Raw genomic sequence first — 19,936 nt, forward strand, 5'->3', positions numbered from 1 at the left:
GACTTAAATGGTTCAACATGAGTTAGATTAGGGTTCAAAGTAATTGCATGCAAACAAGTTGTTTTAAAGACTTGTCATTTTTAATGAAGATTCAAAATAGCTAGTGAGTGGTTGATCAAAACTTGCTAATTTGCAATTAAAAGTTTGAAAAATTCAAAATATTGCTCGATTTCATGATAATCTACTTTCATTTTTTTGAGACATCACATGTGATGTTACAAAGGTTGGTTATCCCACTTATGAATTTTGTGACAATCGATGGTGTTGCACTTGTGCAATAACTTATCATCATCCATCTAAGTCATACCAAGCGGTATATTTGATGCTTATACCCTTTGTTGATTTTGTGATAACTTAGCATCACAATATATCAATGATAGGTCATTTTGCTGGAATTACACTTCAAATGTATTTGTGAAAATATTAATTATTTGAGGATGAAAATGATAAAAACTAAGAATGTTTGAGAAGTATGAAATGGTGAGAATCTATATGAGTGATGAGCACTCACCAAATTTTAGGTATGATAAAAACATAAAAACCTCAAGAGGCTCACCCTAAAACCAAAAGTGAATTATCACAACCCAAAATGAATAGAAGGGTTCTAGTGCAAGATATAGATTCAAGGATGGGGGAGTCAAGGATGTATTCCTTTCAAGATAAATATGTGCTTATGATATATAAAATTATTAAAGTATTTTATGATACTACAAAGGAAATTGGAAAATAGGAAGGTATGATATTACATCTAATGTATAAAAGTAGGCACAAGAGGTGAGATAGAAAGAGTAAACTTACCTTGAGATGGATCACGTCTAGTCAACCTAGTCCTAGAAAAAATTTCATGATTTCAACCTAGAAAAAATATATATAGTTTTCCTATTTTGTAGTTTGATTACTAATTGTATAAGAAATATAAAGGGTTCATCTTATTCTATTTAAGTAATATGTTTTTATAATTTTCTAAGAAGTAAAATTCAAAACATTTCTATAGCTCTCTCATTTGGTATCAAAGCATGTTTATTAAATTTAGTTGAGGATTGAAGAAGCTTACAGTAAGGAATTGTGAATTATGGTCTTTGGTGAATAATCAAGGTTATCAAATACAAGTCATGTGCATACTCCATTTTGACTATTATTTTTCTAGGGGCAACATAACACTGGTAACTTTATAATTAGATCACTCAGAGCCATGGGTATGATGGTGATGACTAAGTTAGGTAGATACAAAGGAATTAAAATGGATAGACAATGTTGTGAACCTTGCATGAACTTCTTGTATAATATCTTCCTTCTCTTTGTTAACATATTTAATAGAAGTAGATCTAGGCACCTCTCTTTGTTTTCAAGCTACTAGTGTGGATTTATATATAATTGGTCTTAAGAAAGTGTAAATATGTAGGAGTTCGAAATTAGGGTTAGCGTTAGAAATTAGGGTTAGGGTTATGGTTAGTATTATCTTTTAGCCTGGTTATAGTTAGTTTTAGGGTTATGTCCAGATATTGATTATGTTTTCTTATGATTGTTAATGTTGTTATGTATTTATATATATAATCTTTATGTTCTTATATGATGAACATTCTTTATGAACTTGTATATAATCAAGTTATGTTCTTATAATTAACTTTTATTAATTAAATGTTGTAACATGTATTCTTTAGGTCATACTCTTTATATGTTCTTATGTACATGTATGTTATATTCTTACCTATGCATTAATCTACATTCTTATATATGTATAATTTAGGATCTCCCTTTAAGACATGTTATTGAATATAGTTAATTATATACTTAAATTAAGACATTAAAAATAATAACATATACATAAAGATGAATATTAAAAACATACAGGTGTCTACATTTAACATGAACATATTTACATGTACATTTATGAAATAAAATATACATTAATCTACATTCTTATGTATAATTTAGGATTTCCCCTTAAGACATGTCATTAAATATAGTTAATTACACTTAGATAAAGATATTAAGATCAATAACATATACATATAAAAATGTGAATATTGAAAACATGCATGTCTACTTTAACATGAACAAATATACATACATTTATGTTCAAAATAAAAAATACATTTTAATCTACATTCTTATGTATAATTTAGGATTTGGACCCTTAAGACATGTCATTTAATTACACTTAGATTAAGACATTAAGATGAATTTAACATATTCATAAACGTGAATATTGAAAATATACATGTCTACATTTAACATGAACATATATACATATAACTATGAAATAAAATATATACATTTTAATATGCATTCTTATGTATAATTTAGGATCTTCTCTTAAGATGTATGCCATTAAATATAGTTAATTACACAGTTTAGATTAAGGTATAAAGATGAATAGCATATACATAAACATGAATAAGGCATTAAGATGAATAACATATACAGAAACATGAATAAAACATATACGTAAACATAAAAGATTAAGACATTAAAAGATCAATACCATGTACATAAACATTAATAAATTTATATAAATATTGAAAATATGTTTCTAATATTTTCTGATGTTTTTTCTAATATTTTCTTATAGTTTTCTAATATTTTTCAAACTAATATTTTAAAATATATTTTCTAATTTTTTCTAACATTTAAAAAAGCAATTTTTTTTCTAATGTTTTTCTAATAAAACTAATATTTCTCTAAAAAATTGTTTCTAATTAAACTAATGTTTTTCTAATAAAACTAATATTTTTCTAAATTTTATTTTCTACACTATTATTTTTTTAATATTTTTTAATATTTTTAAAATATTTTTCTAATGTTTTCTAATTTTCAAGCCTAACATTTTAAAAAATATTTTCTAATTTTTTTCTAGTATTTTTCTAATATTTTCTAATGTTTAAATCGTAATATTTTCTCATAGTTTTCTAATATTTTCTAAGCTATTTAAAAAAAAAAAATATTTTCTAATGTTTTTCTAATATTTAAATGTAAATATTTTTTCTAATGTTTTTCCAATGTTTTTTTCTAATAATTTATCTAATATTTTTCTAAATTTATTTTCTAATGTTATATTATTATAATTTTTCTAATGTTTTTCTAATGTTTTTCTAAATTTTATATTATTATAACTTTTAAAATATTTTTCTAATGTTTTTCTAAATTTTTTTTTCTAAATTTTATATTATTATAAAATTTCTAATGTTTTTGATTAGATAAACAAGTTTTACAGGGACCTAGAACCCATGAGTTAAAACATTAACAAGGCTGAAAGTAAGTGAGAAAAGCCTATCCAAAAGAGTTCAAGTTCAAAGGCTGATAATAAGCACAAGACCCAGCTGAAAAACAAAGAACATAGAAAAGACTAGGAATAGAAACAAGAAGAATTGACAAAGGCAAAAGCCCTGACAAAAAGCCAAAAAAAGGCACAGATAGAAACAAAAGAATAGGCAGTGCATACAATTTCTAATGTTTTTCTAATATTTTTTCTAAATTTGTTTTCTAAATTTTATATTATTATAAATTTTCTAATGTTTTTCTAATGTTTTTTATAATATTTTTCTAATGTTTTCTAAATTAATATAATTTAAAAAAAAAAATATTAGATATAAGAGAATCAAAAAGAGGACCAAAGGTCACCAGAGTTACATCATGAGAGCATCACGAGAGCATACAAAGAGGCCAAGCCTCACAACTAAGGAGCCGAAACAGCTGTACAACAAAACAAAAAGAAAGACAAGACGAAACTATCTAACTGAGAATATCATTGTGAATGTTGACCTAGGCCATCCAGCCTAAGGGACCTTCCATCCAAACAATACTTTTGTGCTCTTGTATCTGCATCAGCATAGAAATCTCTTCATTCCTGGCATTCCCCTTATCTCTGACTTCTTTGTTCAGCTGGTTGCACACAAGCTCAAAGATACGAAAGTCATCCAACATTCTTCGCCACTGGTATCCATGTTTGAGCTCATAGTAGTAAAAGGTAGCATGCCCATCATGGAGGAACCTCCGCATCTTATCCCGCTCAATCACCATAGTAGCTTGCACCTACAAGGATATTTTAAAATAAGTGAGTTTTTGAAAAAACTCAGTAAGATCCTTATGCTTACCTTGATACCTTTCCTCGTTCCTGCACTTCCAGAGCTGCCAAAGAATGTTAGACGACAAAATATTCCAAAAAAGATTGGTGTCTTTAGGAAGACCATTAATATAACTAGAAATAATATCAAAAGCAGTGACATTAATAGGATAAACAATGCCAAACATGTTCCATATCTCCTTAGCAAAAATACAGTCAAGAAATATGTGTCTGCTAGTTTCAGGGACTTTACATAAATTACAAATATCAGAATTCCTAAAATCTCTTTTCATAGGCAGCTTATCTAATAGAAGTAACCATTTAAAGCATCTAATCTTGGGTTCCACAGGGTTCTTCCATAAGATATCAAAATACTTCTTTAAAACATCAGCATCAAAAGAGGAATACCAAACAACATTGATATGATCTAAAATATCAGTATTGTTCTCAATGATTTTATAAATATTCTTGGCCTTAAGAAGAGTAGTAATGATACCATCTGGCCATTTACACTTAAGGTACCTATGAGAATCAACATTACAAACAGTAGGAATACCAATAATAGCTTGCACAATCATGTTATAGGTTCTTTTATGAGAGTCAAGGATGGAAAATTTAACCTTCAGCTCCTCCCATGTCATAATACTATCACATTCAAATAAGTCCATAAAAGCTTTAATGCCTTTCTTGGCCCATAATCTGGCAGAGCACCCTTGGGTAAGGGCCAAAGGTTTACCATTTAGGTGAAGATTTAAAGACTCCTTGTTAGTGATAAAAGTTCTAACATGGTCCCAGGCCTTCCAAATAGATTTAAAGACTGCAGAGCCTTGAACCAAAACACTGAAGTTACCAAGAATGAGATCACAAAAGGGGAGGCCAGTCCAAGATTTAGCTTTCCTCGGAACACCCCTCTCAATATTACTTCTAACCAGCACTTTCCAAGGAGCATCACCCTCCATGGCCTGAAAAATCCATTTGGCAGACAAGGCTATACCTTGAGTTTTTAAATCCTTTAGCCCAAGTCCCCCAAGGGTTTTTTTAGTATGGCACCAAGCCCACTTGACAGAGTGAATCTTACCATTTCCCTTGCCATCAGACCAAAGAAATTGTTTGATGGCCTTCTGAATTTCAGCAATCTGATAATTGTTAAAACACCAAGTAGAAGAATAGTATATGGTGTATGAAGACAAAATTTTTTGGCACACCTGAATTCTGCCAGCCAAGGAAATCGTCCTGTTATGCCATTTATTCAACTTATTAACAATCTTCTCTTTGACCCACGACCACATGTCTTTCAGGTCAGGCTCAACAGAGAAAGGTATACCAAGATACCTAATAATCCTATTAGGTCCTCCCCATTGAAAATTATAATGAAGAAACCAGTCCGGGGGCCACTCATCCCATCCCAAACAAATAGATTTGGTTTGGGATATCTTAGCACCAGACATAAAACAAAACAGATTGAGCTTCTCTTGCATATTCTTAAAGTTAATCTCTGAGAGCTCTAAGAATAAAGTGGTATCATCCACAAATTGACAATTGATGAGCTCCTCATTATTGGGCAAATAAATTCCTCTAACTTCCTGAGATAAGGTGTTATCTCTAAGGATATAATACAGAGCCTCTGAAGCAATAACAAAGAGAGCGGGAGCCAGAGGGCACCCTTGCCTGATGGATCTCCCAAGAGAGAAGGGAGCCGAGAGCATACCATTGACCTCAACCTGAGAAGAGGCATCTTTAAGAAGCATAGCCACAATATCTCTAAAGAAAGGAGGAAAACCAAAAGCTTCCAACATCATAAGAATAAACTTCCATTCAACCCTATCATAGGCCTTCTCAAAATCCAAGAGAAGCATGGCAGAGTTCTGATGAGAGTAGCTAGACCAGTCCATAGCCTTCCAGCTAGTTATGAGATTTTCAAGGATATATCTACCCTTAATGAACCCAGTTTGGGTAGAGTTAACAAATTTAGGAAGGAGATTGACCAATCTAAGAGCCATAACTTTAGCCAAAATTTTGTAAGAAACATTCAAAAGGGTAATAGGCCTCCAATTCCTAATAAAAGTCTTATCCCCCTCTTTGGGAAGAAGCTTAATAATCCCTCTGTTAATATCCTACCCCAAGGTACCATTGGTAAAGGCTTCAGAATAAAGGTCAAAGAGGTCATTGCATATACAACCAATGTTGGCCTTATAAAATTCAACCGAGAAGCCATCAGGGCCCAGGGCCTTCTCATTATTGAGAGCCTTTATAGCACCTGCAATCTCCTCCACAGAAATATTCTTAGCAAGATCAGCAATATCATCCTGACCTAATTTCTTAGGGATAAGATTCTTACATCTGGTTCTGGTCAGGTCTGCCTTAGGAGAGTCCTCTGAAGCAAAAAGAGTCTCATAATAGTTAGCAAAGGCCTGAGTGATAGTCTCAGGATCCGAAATGTCCTGGTTATCAATATAAAGTCTATCAACAGACTCTTTGATGCGCTTGTGCTTAAGTAGGTTAAAAAAGAATTTTGAGCCTCTATCCCCATATTGGAGCCAGTGGGATCTAGACCTGAGCCTAGCTCCCTGAATTTTAAACTGTTGATGTTTACTAAGAGCCTCCTTGGCAGCCATGACCCTGGACAAAAGTGCCATGTTAGAAGAGTCACATTGAATACTTTCCTTAGCAACTTGCAAATCAGCAGAAAGCTATTTTTCGACAAACCTATAGTCCTTAGCTTTTTTCTGCCCAATGGTTTGCAGAAAAGTCCTCCAAGTTGAGAGGTTAGTATTCCATCTATCAGTAAGGGATAGGTGCTGGAGATTGATGTTATTTAAACCTCTAATGATTTGAAAAGTAGCAAGGACATCCTCATCCAAAAGAAGGCTGGAATTAAGAATGAACTTATTGCTTTTAGGCTTATGCTGAATAGGACTACAAATGAAATTGACCTTAGTCAGAATAGGATGATGGTCTGATAAAGTAGTAGCAATGACATGAACAATATTGCCAACACTATCAGGAGGAAAAGAAAAGAAGAGCTTGTTAGCATAAAATCGTTCAAGCCTAGAGTATATCCTAGCATTGCCCTGTTGAAAATTGCACCAAGTGTGCCACAGACCAGGATTAACATCCTTCCGTCCATTTAGAGCTTAACAGCTTATTCCAGAATGATTGTTCATTGTCCTTCCAATGAAAAGGATTACCTCCCGACTTGTCCATATGGGACTCAACCATGTTGAAGTCACCACCGAACAACTAAGGGATGTCAGGAAGATCAGTAATCCATTTCCAGAGCTCAATCCTTTCTTTAGGGTCATTAGAGGCATAAATAGCATAGACTCCGAAGGTATTGTTATCATGATGCAAAGTAACCCAAACAACCCTATGACAGGGAGAAAAACCACTATTGGTAATGCACTTCTCCCATTTATTATTAATAAGCAGGGCAATTCCACCTCTACCTCTCACATGATTAGTGTAAAGTTTAATAGCATCTTTCCAAATATAGTTAAGATTGGAATCCAAGGTGAATCCCACAGCCTTAATTTCCTGCATCATAAAAAAATCTAAAGAATGCAGAGAGTTCAAAAAATGCTTAATAACAAACTTCCTATCGGGGGACTCTAAACCCCTAACATTCCAAGAAAGGCAATTCATTGGAAAACAGTGTTAGGGGAAGAATCCGCCAAAAACTCATGTTCAGTTAAGGCTAAGAAGCTGTTGGAGGTCTCCCCCTGTTTAGCAAACAACGGCTTATTTTTAGAGCCAGGTGGTCTACCTCTCCTCCTGGCAGTAGAAATACCATAAATCAACTCCTCCTCAGCTTCCACAAAGGAATCCAGATTGATGGAAGGACCAATTTGAGAGCAGGAAGGAATAGGGGTGGCCGGAATGATCTGAAAATCATACTCCTCACCAATCTCCTGAAAGATTTTTGTGGGGAGTTTTTGAACCTGATTAGCAGCAGGGGGATTATTCCTACCATCTTCTCCCAAAGTTAATCTATGTGAAATAGTCAACACCGGGTCAGAGGCCACACAATTTTGGTTCTTACTGCTATCAGAGCAGAGGGGTTTAGGAACAGAATTATTAAAACCTTTCTTCCTCTTCTTTTTGTGGGGAACGACCATGAAACCATCATCACTAGTAAGATCTATAGCAGCATCAATAATAGGGAAGGATTGAAGACCAACATTATCAGAAGGTTGCACAATAATAGCTGAGAGGGGTTTTGAAATAGATTGGTTCACATTTTTGGGGGGTTTTCGGGGAGAGGCTTTGAAGAGGAGGTCGGAGGAGTAGAGATCTTAGAAGCATTGGTCTGCATCTTACTAGTAGCAACAGGGAGATTGCTAGCATCCTTGGGGGGAGCATTGGAAGGGTTGGTCTTCCTATTAATTATAGGACAATCTCTACGTAGATGCCCTTCCTTTCGATAGAGAAAACAAGCATTCAATCCCCCTAACACCTCAACAGGGCAACAATAAACTTCGCTATGTATTTTAATAGAAATATCAGCAGGGATGTCCTTACCAGGAGATAGGGAAATAAGAACCCTAGCGTCCATATGCGGGACGAGCCTCACGGTTTCATCCATATGGATGATTTTCCCAATAGGAGCAAGCAAGTGTGGCAAAAAATGCCACAGAAAGGGAGGAACGTTTTTAACCAGCACCCACCTAGGCGCAGAGAGAGCGAGAACTTCATCATGGGCTGCCTTAGGTGACCAGACAATGGCCCTAAAAGATGTCGACCCGACATTCCAGTATTGTTTCTTAACAACCTCTTGCTGGGCATCATGATTAACAAAGAAAATAGCATATAAACCTTTTTGCAATTGCCTACAGAAGGAGATATGCAGCCCTAATTTAACATTCCAGTAATTGTGAAACCAATCATCCATAAACTTTCTTGGAGGACATTTTTCTAAATCAACAGCAGAGAAAAAAATCGCAGTGTCTCTAAGCCTATTTTTCTCTTTCACAATTTCCTCTAACATTTCCTGATTGGGAGCAATAGTAAAAGGATTCAAGGGAGCAGTGGGGATCTTACCTTCTTCGGACATCCCAACATCATGAACACTCGCACAATCAAACCTAGCCCTCGCGTTGATGCCTGGGGATCGAGCCACGACCTAAGAGAAAGACCTAGGTCGATCACTGCTGGAGGAGGGAATGCCATATTGGTTAGTTTTATCAGCAATCGAGGGAGACTTACCTGGTACCGACTTGGCGCTCTGGCCATTACTCCCTGCCTCCATCATGTTGCAGTCATTAATTCCATCTATGGGAGGGGGATCGCCCGTATCTATGGGAAGCACACTGCCGGATGTCGCCACCTTGGCGATAACAAGGTAATCGGGAAAGGATAACGCCGGGCGCAGAAAGAATTCGCTGATCGCCAGAAAAAATTCGCTGAGCGTAGAAGTTTTAAATTAATATAATTAAGTTTAACATAAATAAATAATAAAAATATTAAATTAACATTAAAATATGCTTTGAAAACACTAAAAATGTAAAAGACATTAAAATAATAATATATAGACATACTTGAATAGTACGAGGACGAGAAGATGAGAATATGAAGGAAAATTACAGGGGATGCTCACCAATATCGTACGTTCGCTCTAACCTCTGTTCAATGCCATTAAAATGAATGGTGAGGGGTAAAAATAATGTTTTTAATGCTAGAATTCCATTTTAATATGTTCACACGAACATTCTTAATTAAGAATGTTCACGTGAACATTTTTTAATTTTGTTAAATGTGTTCGTAGCGAACACTTTTTGAAATATGTTCGCTGCGAACATGTTTTAAGTGTTTGCGTGAACATATGTAAGATACAATTTTCCTTTTTTGCAATTTTTTATCTTTTATTTTTTTCCATGAAACCCATTATTGTGGGTTTACCCTGCTTCTAAATTGGAGTTATTGAAGGTGATATAGTACCTTAAGGTTGGAGTTATTAAAGGTGATATAGTACCTTAAGGTGTCTCGTCTACTAAGTTGGGTATCGAGGTTAGTCTTCAAGGAGTAATTAAATTGAAATTGTATATAATATGATATTTAAAATGTATTTATATTCACATATAAAAATTCCAAATTGAAAGTAAAAGGATTATACCACTGATTAATATTAATATAATGTTTCTAAAAAAATCTCAATATAATATTCAAATAAAATAAATATGTTTCATTAAAATTTTAAAATAGAATAGCTTAAAATTTTCCAAATTCAAGTATGAAAATTTTAAATTGAAAATGAAAGATCTCACAATTAATACTCTTACAAGAATAGAGTATATTAAATTAAATATATTGTAATAATATTATATATAATAATATAATATTTAAGAATTATTTAAATTTACATATGAAAAATGTAAAAAATAAATGATTGTACTAAAGACAATATTTGATTAAATATGTATTATTGATATAACAAATATTCACTTGTGCTCTCGCCCAATATAGAAATAATAAAATAATCTTTTTAAAATAAACTCAATATAGAAATAAATAAAATAATCTTTTTAAACTAAAAGAAAACTCTCGTTTTCCTCCCCGCCCCTTTTATTCCTTATATAAGAGTAGGGTTACTGAAATTTACGCTACAGATCACAGAAATAGGGCAGTCTTGTTTTGACAAAGGTCATGGGCACTATGGAGAAGCTTGCAAGCGGAGAAACTGTTTTTGAAATACCATCTGGATATGGGCATTACAAAATTCGTGACAAGAGCTGGGCCATACAGGCCTTCAGGCCATTGGAAGAAGAGCTCAAGAATTCTTGTACCACAATACAGATTCCCCACCATCTTTTCCGAGTGGAGGCAGCTCTTGTTGCAAAAAGAGCTCTGATGGGTGTTCGGAAAACTTTACGAGATGTGCGACTTTTCCATTATCTCTCTGCAAAACCCTTGGACGAGGCCGTCGAGGTTATGTCAATATTTTCATCTTCTTTAGAAGGGTGCACGCTGAGATCCTTGACTCTTGGAGTAGGGGAATTGGGAGAGAAGGGTTTCGAAGCTTTTGCACCACTCTTGAAATCTCAGAAAACGCTGGAACATTTGGAATTCGTTGGGAGCCACATTTCCGGAGAAGCTGCTAGAGCCATTTGTGAGCTGCTTCCATCTTTTGAAACGATTAAGAGTTTGCTTTTCTTGGGGAATGAGACAGGCGATGATGCAGCACGGGCCATTTCAGAGCTTGTTAAGAAATGCATTGCTCTAGAGGATTTCGCTTTCACAGAAACCCGCATACGCATCGATGGTGCTTTGGCTTTAGTGGAAGCTTTCGGGAGAGCCAGCTGTTTAGAAGCTAGCACGTTTGGGAAAGCAGGCGGGGTTGCTCTGAGCAAAGTCATCTCTGGGCATCTAGCTCTCACAGAAGTTTTTTTAGGCTATATGGATCTTCATGATAAAGGGGTGATTGCTATCGCCCGAAGCCTCAAGGATACAGCTCCATCTTTAAGCGTTTTCGTCGTGTCAGGCAATCATATCACTCCAAAAGCAGCTCCAGCGCTAGCAGAATGCCTTGCTGTAAAGAATATGCTGACCAAGTTTTGTGCAAGGAACAATAAACTCAAGGATGTTGGATCAATTGCAATATGCAAAGCCATTTCGGAAGGTCATGAGCGGCTCAAAAAACTTGATTTGAGCTCAAATAAAATGACTAAGATTGGGGCTAAAGCTGCTGCGGAAGCTGTTGCAAACAAGCCTGATTTCATTCGTCTTTGTATTTTTGACAATTCCATTACTGAATTGCTGCGGAAGCTGTTGCAAAAAAGAATGGAGGCCATCAGAGATGTGCTGAGAAAAGGTACCAGGGGCGAGTCTGTACTTCCCCCAAAGCTGGATTTATACAACATGTATTTAGAGGACGCGGATTCAGACATCAGCATGGAGCTGTTGTCTGACGATGGAGAAAGGGGTCTCACGGACAGTGACACCGACTCAGAGAGTCTCGCTGACAGTGACACCGACTCAGATAAACTATCGCATGAAGATCTTTAGTACATGCACATCCGCTAGGACAATTTTGGACAATCTTAATCCCATGATGGGGTTCTTTAGTTTTAGAAACCGCAGGTAACTCCTCCACAGCTTTCCAGAGTTACACGCTCAACTTTAAAGTTTAATCTGAATATGACTAGTTTTCTCTTATTTAGATTGTTTCACTCATGTTAGTAAAGATATATTTTATTTTGCTATCTTCTGTAATAATGATGGGTTTCTGAAAAAACAATCAAGAAGATTAATTTGGTTTCTGTGGTCTATCAAACTGTCAAGAGTTCTATGTGATTGTGACATATATGTTAATTATAGAGAATTCGATGGTTTTTAAATTTATTTTATGGACCATATAGCAAGGACTTATTTTATTTTTATTTTGAGAGATCGAAAGTTATCATTTTAAGGCAGTTTAACGGTTATAGCTTTTACAAGAACTTTATCCGTCTTCAAAGGACAATTTTTATGCATTATAATGAGAGGTCCATTTACAAGCTTTTTGAGAATCAATTTGTTGAAGTTAGAGTCTAGAAATCCAAGAAAATAATCAGACATAATAAAGAGACAAAACTTGAAAAGAGAACACCAGAAATAATGTGGGAAAACCTTTCGAGAATGAAAGGAAAAACCCAGCCACACAACAAAATATATCTTTATTGATAATAAAAGTTCAAGTGTACAATGCTTATCGCATGATGCGAATATATAACAATAGAAGAGAATCTTCATATTCTAACCGAAGATCTTTTGAGTTTCTCATAACTCCTATAATTAAATATAACTTTTCGAATATTCATGCCTCAATGCGTGAGAATGACACGTCATTTACATTTATAATATTGCAAATTAAACTTTAAGTGTCATTTTCAGCTAAAGATGATAATAACGGTAATAATGTTCATATTTCCAAAGATAAAGATCTCTATCGCAGCTACTATCTTCAACACAATTTTAATAAATTTAGTTTTGATGCAAAGAGCAAGCACCTCTCTACATAGAAACCTTAAATCTTAAACATAAAACAAACACAATCCCTTTATTCTTAGATTGCAACAAGAAACAAAATTTAATTCCTAGGAATCTATAGATAGACCATTTATTCGTAGCTTCTCTCAATGGCCCTTTTTGCTACATAACATTCTTTTATATTGCTATACAAAATCTACTCAAAATTCTCTCACTCTGAAAACGCAGTTTTCTAGGTCTTCACCTATTTACACAGCCTCACACCTTTTTCTCACTTATGTGACCTCTTGCCTCAATTGGGCTACTTCTCTTTTCCAAGCACAACTACACTACTATCTCCACAACCACACTACTATCGCCTCCCTCTTCTATGTGCTGCCCCTTTTAAATAGCTATCCTACTCCATGCCTTCCCTTGTCCCCTCTTAAATCCTCCCAATTTCTTATGTGTGGCAGCCTATATTGTTATGTTCCCTTTGGGAACTTTACATGGTGAATAGGAAGTAAATAGGTTTATCCTCAACCCTAATTTCTAATAGAAATGATCCAAATTGATTGATCACAAGGAAGCGATCAATACATAGATGAATCAAGTAATGGAGAATATGGAGAAAAGGAGTAGAACCTATGGTCTTTCTTTTGATTGTATGTATTTGAAATCTAAAATGAATAGATGAAAAATACTAACCTTTAAATAGAGTAAATCTGGAAAATGCTGATTTTTGGTGTTTGTGTACAATTTCGGCGATCTCTGCAACCTATTTCGGACTGAAAATGTCGAGTTAGAGAAAACCTAAAAAACTTTTGTCCTTTTGAGGGGAGGTTGACCTTGACCCTGTTAGGGGGGCACAATCTTACCTCAGGGCACAATTGTACCTCGAAAAGTCAACTTTGACTTGCACTACTCAGACAAAATTTTTGTTCGCAGATTCTACAAGTTCGGCAAAAAGGGTATCCAAATCTATCCTTCAATTCGTTGTTCCACACCTGTATTTGCAAGAAAAATGGTTTGTTTGTTTGGATGGGGGGTTTGCTTTGGTCAAACTCCAGTTTGGAATCAACCTTGAAATATAATTGAAATTGCAATATGTGTAAACAAAGTAACTTTCTAACCTTAACTCTCAAAAAGTTAAGGTTGATAGAAAGAGAGTAAATTTTAGTATGTAGAGAGATAAAAGTTTTAGTATGTAGAGATAGATGGTTTGAGTATGTGGAGAGCGAAGTTGTTAGTATATGGAGTGAGGAATTTTTAGTATGTAGAGAGAGTTGGTTTGAGTATGTGGTGAGAGAAAACTTTTAGCACATAGAGAGAGAAAGTTTTAGTATGGGGAGAGAGAAGGTTATAGTACGGGGAGAGAAATTTTTAGTACATAGAGAGAGATGGTTTGAGTACATGGTGAGAGAAATATTTTAGTACATAGAGAGAGAGAGAGAAGGTTTTAGTACAGGGAGAGAGAAGGTTTTCACATTTTAAATTTACTCTCATTCTCAAACTAAAATTCTTTTAACTTCTTGGGTAAATTATCAGGGTAACATGCTGATAATGTCAATTTTATATCCATTGTTGTTAACCATCCATAATAGATCTTTAGTGATTATTTTTGTGCCCCTATTTTATTACATTTGGAGATGTCAAACCTTTAATTAGCCAATAGGCTTTCCTTCCAGAGTGTAAATTGACTCATACTGAGAAATAGTTGTCAGAAAAGAATTTATTGATAATGGTTTACTGATCACTATTCTCTGACTCTCATTTGTGTTTTCATTGCATGGTACATGAGACAAAATTAATTGTGATGCATTCTCTGTTGTACTGATTGCATAGGCACCTTTCTACCATTTCAGACATTATCTGTTACTGCTAGGCATGGACACTCTTCTTCTTCTTTGCTAGTTGGGTAAAGACTAAGAAGTCTTTCTTTTTCTCCCCTTGCCCATCATGAAAAGAATAAAAATAAAATGCTCATGTACCTTACCGCTTCAAATATCGTGAACTAGGCCTTCCATTTAATGACACTGTAATAGTTAGGACATCCACAAAGAATGTAAGTGAAAGATGCCTAGCTAACACATTCATTCTATGGCATATGAGAACAAAATAACCCTTTCATTTGCCTTGTATATGAAACTGAAAGGGCATTCAAGAATCTGTCTAATCTCCTATTCAAGGGTACCTTAAACCTGGAATTGAATGAGCATTCAAGAATCTGTCTAATCTCTTAAATCAAGTAATCTATCTAAAATATTCTTTTGATATAAATTTATAAAGTAACTAATAATTATGATAAATATTACTTAATTAATTTTATTTTTTCTAATAATATATAATATTTAGATTAATTAAATCTAATATATAATATTTAGATGAATTCAATCTAATATATCGAATATTGTGCAAATCTTAAGAGTTTAAATTATTTAGTAAAATAAATTATTAAGTCATTTTAAATATTTTTTAGAACTAAACTTTATAAAAATATGGCGATTTGGATTGCATTAAATCTCAAATTATTAGCCAAAATTTCCTAAAACAAGTCATTTGGATAAAAATTACCTTGAGCTGAAGATTTATAAAAGATAATTTTAAAGTGGTAGTCAATTCTATCTCTAGATTCATTTCTCTTGAGAATAACTTTCAGCCTCTATTACAAAGGTTGATCTATTTGATCATAGCCTTGGTTATAGTACCTTGAATATTTTTATTTTGTAGTCTCCTATGAGTTATGAACTTTGAACTCCTCTCTTCTAGATTCTTTGTTATTCTTCTTCCCTATAACCTAAAAAGTTCTATTACATGTAGAAGTCACCCAATCTATGACATGCTTACACCATTTTGGTCGAATGAGGATAGAAGACCCCCCTTACCTCTCTGATGTTTGGTAGAGAAGGAAGTTAAATCCTTCCATATACATTGAAGAGATATGTCAAGTTTAAAACAATTTATATTGACCTCTTGTAAGAAGATAATATCAATATCACTGCACATTCTAAGTAATATCTTAACCATATATTTTATGTCAAGGCTCTCTAACCCCCTGAAATTCTAGTATGCAAGTTTTGAATCCTTACAAACTTAAAAATTATGTGCTCCTAGGAGTTAAACATCTTAAAATCATTAGGTAACTTCCTCTTATGAATTTTATTTTGATGAATAGTCCCTTTTCTATTAATATTAGACGGTTTTGAGTCACAACTATTATTAGGAGGGCTCCCTCTCTTCCTCTTGACAATAATCTCTCCCTTTCTAATGGTGAGTGTGGATTATCCTTCTCAATGTCTCTCTTTTTAGGTTTATTTTTCCTATCCAACTTCTTGGCATTTAGGGTAACGAACTTAGAGGCAATATGATCTTTCAGAGTAGGGATAATGGATAACTCTCTTACTTCCCCAACATCAATGTATTATAAATAAAAATTCAACTCAATGTTGATGTCCAATTTTTTCTCTTGGGAGGGGTGGATATATAGGCTCCATTGTCATGACTTTTGGGTAGGTAAGGCTACTCTTTGGGGGAAGGAAATGGAGGAGGATTAGGAATGGAAGTTAAAATGAGGATAGGAAGGGACCTTTCATATCTTCCACAAGATAGCATTGCTCCCTATAGATAGTCCTTGGAATAGTAGGGGCCCACTACTATGATTTCCTCTACTCTCTCCCCAGTAGCCTCTGTATATGAGCAATGTTAGTATGCTAATAGAAACCAAATTTAAATAAAGCTTCTACAAACTAAACAAAATTCATAAACTTCAAAATAGACTAAGATGAGCTCTCAATTGAGAATATGAGCCATTAATGGGCTCTCTCAATGAGAAGCTCTCTTGTTGAGTAGCTTTGTCTAAATAGATAGGATGTATGCTCAAGCTTATGCTTCAAAAAGGGCTTCAAATGGAGTTGGAATTTGGGTGTGAGTGTATGGTTTTGATGTAAAATGGCTTCTCAAAATGGCATTATGACTTTACTTCATGGATTGTGTTATTTTGCAAAGGGGAAGGATCCAATTTATAGGCAAGAGGCTTGAGGGATTGAGGGCTAAGATGCAAGGATGGGAAAAAGCTCATGGAGGGCTTAGATTGCATGAGAGGAGAGCACATGGATTGTGCTTCCTTACAACCAATCAAGGAGTGACACAGGTCACATGGTGAGAGGATGGAGGAAAGGGGAAGGATGAGTCAAAAAAGGAGGCTCAAGGGATAAAATCTTCATAAAGACCCTCATAATGACTTGTAAGAGCAATAAAAGGGCTTGTAAGAGTCATTTATGACCTAGTGGACTTCATAAAGTTTTATGGTTGAGATATTTTGAAGGTGATGAGAGCAATTTCGACTTGGACTTGATTAGGAAGGTTTTAAGCTTGTTTAGGCTAGTGCAAATGATTAGAGTATGGATTAGGATGGTTTAGGATTAGCTTAGGGACAAGCAAGTGGATGGCATTTAATGAGGGTGGGTGAAGGAGGAGATATTTGTTAACTTTGGCTTGGGTTAGTAAGTTTTAACCCATGTTTAGGGAATGTGACAAGGTTAGGAGGGGATTAGGATTAGGTTTAAAGACATCTTCTAGAAGAGTCTAGACTTTGGATGAGGATAAAGACTTTCTAGAATAGTCTAGAATTTTCTAGGATGAGGATGAAGACTTTCTAGAAGAGTCTAGAACTTCTTAGGATGAGGATAAATTAGATTTTTAGGAAATAAATAAAGTTTTATTTATTTCAAGGGTTTGGGTTGAGGAGATATTTATTAAAACTTTTTTAATAAACATGAGGATTAATATTTAATCTTAATTAAATATTTTGAGTTGGGATTAGGGGTAGGAAATGATGGGATTAGCCTTTAATTAAAATTAAAGAAGGATTAGAAGATTTTGGAAGAGTTTAGTGGTCTTAAGGAAATTGGCCAAGTTTTGGGCAAAAAATAAATTTTTTATTTATTTTGGGTTTTTTGGTCAATTTATTAATTAAATAATTAATAAATAAGGAAATAATGTTTAAATAAGATTTAAACATTTTTGGGAGGGATTCCTTAATTAAATATTTTTAATTAAGATAAAGGGATTTAATGGCATAAAAATTAATTAATTAATTAATTAAATAATTAATTAATAAATGATGATGTCATCAGGTATTTTTTCAAAAAATAAAAATACTTTATTTTTTAAAGGATTTTTAGGTGTCTACATTTTGCCCCTCTTTGATGTGATGCCACAAGTGGCATGGCATCAAAGATAAGAAAATAAGATGCCCAAGGCTAGAGCAGAAGAGGAGAGAATGGACTGTGAGATGCCCCCTCAAGAAGGCAGCGGGGAGAGAAAACGAGGCTCGGTGGCTTCTTGAAAAATACAAGAATCTAGGATGAGCAAGGAGACTCAGATTGGATTAAGAGAAGAGGTTTAGTTAGCTCAAACTCTTACTATGGGAGAATGATAAAGGGAGAATCAGAGGCACAAGAGGAAGCAAGCTTAAGATCTTAGGGAAGGTGGAGGATGAAGGAGCAGAGCGCTATAAAAAGGAATCCAGGATAGGGAGATGGATGAGGGGATTATAAAGATGATGCAACAGGATTTCAAAGAGTCAGATTGGTGGAAGATGGGTTTCGGAGATCCCTAGGACTAGGATTGTGGATCTCGAAAGATGAGGCTTGGTGGATTGATTTGGATTGGTGGATCCCTAAGACTAGGATTGTGGATCCCTAAAGCTAAGAGTGATGAGTGATTCAAAGAGATACTGATGCATAAGCTGGGGTAGGAGAGACAAATGCTGGATATGGATGGGGGATAATGGAGATGAAGGAAAACCATTGAAGCTTTTTGAGCAGGGGGATACTTCAAAGAGAAGTACCACCATGTAGTTGAGCACTAGATTTGCTATAGGACTATTGGTTAATTGCCAAGGTTACCAAGAACATCAAGGCCTTTTCACCAACCGTCCAAAGGACTGAAAAACTAACTCAAAACAAACACACAAGGATTGCCCCAACATCACACATGAATCCTAGAGGAAGCAGCATTGAAACGACACTGGAGAACCCACAAGCAAAAAAGAAAAACAAACGAAAGAACTGATCAGGACCTTACACTCTAATTGCCCCATTTGTAGCATACCATGATATGGAAGATCGTGGCAACCTTGAGGAGGGAACAAGGAGATTGCTTGGAAAAGATACTTCAAGATCCAAAAGGGAAGATCCCAAATCAAAAGAAAGTGAAAATCCAAAAGAGAGCCGTTTGTCAATGAGATGGGTAGGACAAGGTACTAACGGACCAAGATCAGACATGAGGAAAGCTATATCCTGCAAGGACCTATCGGAGAGCACCGAAGCTGGTGGATTTGGATGAGTGATGTGTCTGGCAAGCTGAACTAAAAAAGATAACACTTTGGTGACAGGAAATCTAGCTAAAGGATGCGTTGGAATAGCTAACCAAGATGTGTGATGGGTGCAAGATGCTGATCAAGGACGAACTAACACGAACGCTGGATAGATACAATGGTACTAAGCTAAAGAGGATGTACAAGCTGATGGACCAAGATATGTTACAAATGTACGAGTTTGTTCATGTTTTGGTTTTTTTGAGATGGAAATGTTTTTGAAGGGTGGGATGTCTATAATAGGTGATAGGTGGATAGGTAGATGGTTTGCGAAAAGCTTAAGTGAAAATGGGGTTTTGTGTGTGCACGTGATAGTGTACAAGCCAGGATACAGGATTATTTATAGGCTAGAATATGGTACAAACCTTGGACAAGATTCAGATAGACAAGGTATGGTACAAGATTTACAAGGTATAATACAAGCTTTGGTACAAGATTTACAAGCTGTACATGAGGTATTTACAAGCTTCACCAGATTTTGGATATTTGGAGGGAACAAGCAAGTGTGTCTTATGGGATGGTGGGTGAATGGATGAGGGATAGGATAGTGATAG

This window comes from Cupressus sempervirens, chromosome 2, assembly GCF_028749045.1.
Source record: "Cupressus sempervirens isolate cs-2001-9-10 chromosome 2, ASM2874904v1, whole genome shotgun sequence".
Lineage (NCBI taxonomy): Eukaryota > Viridiplantae > Streptophyta > Pinopsida > Cupressales > Cupressaceae > Cupressus > Cupressus sempervirens.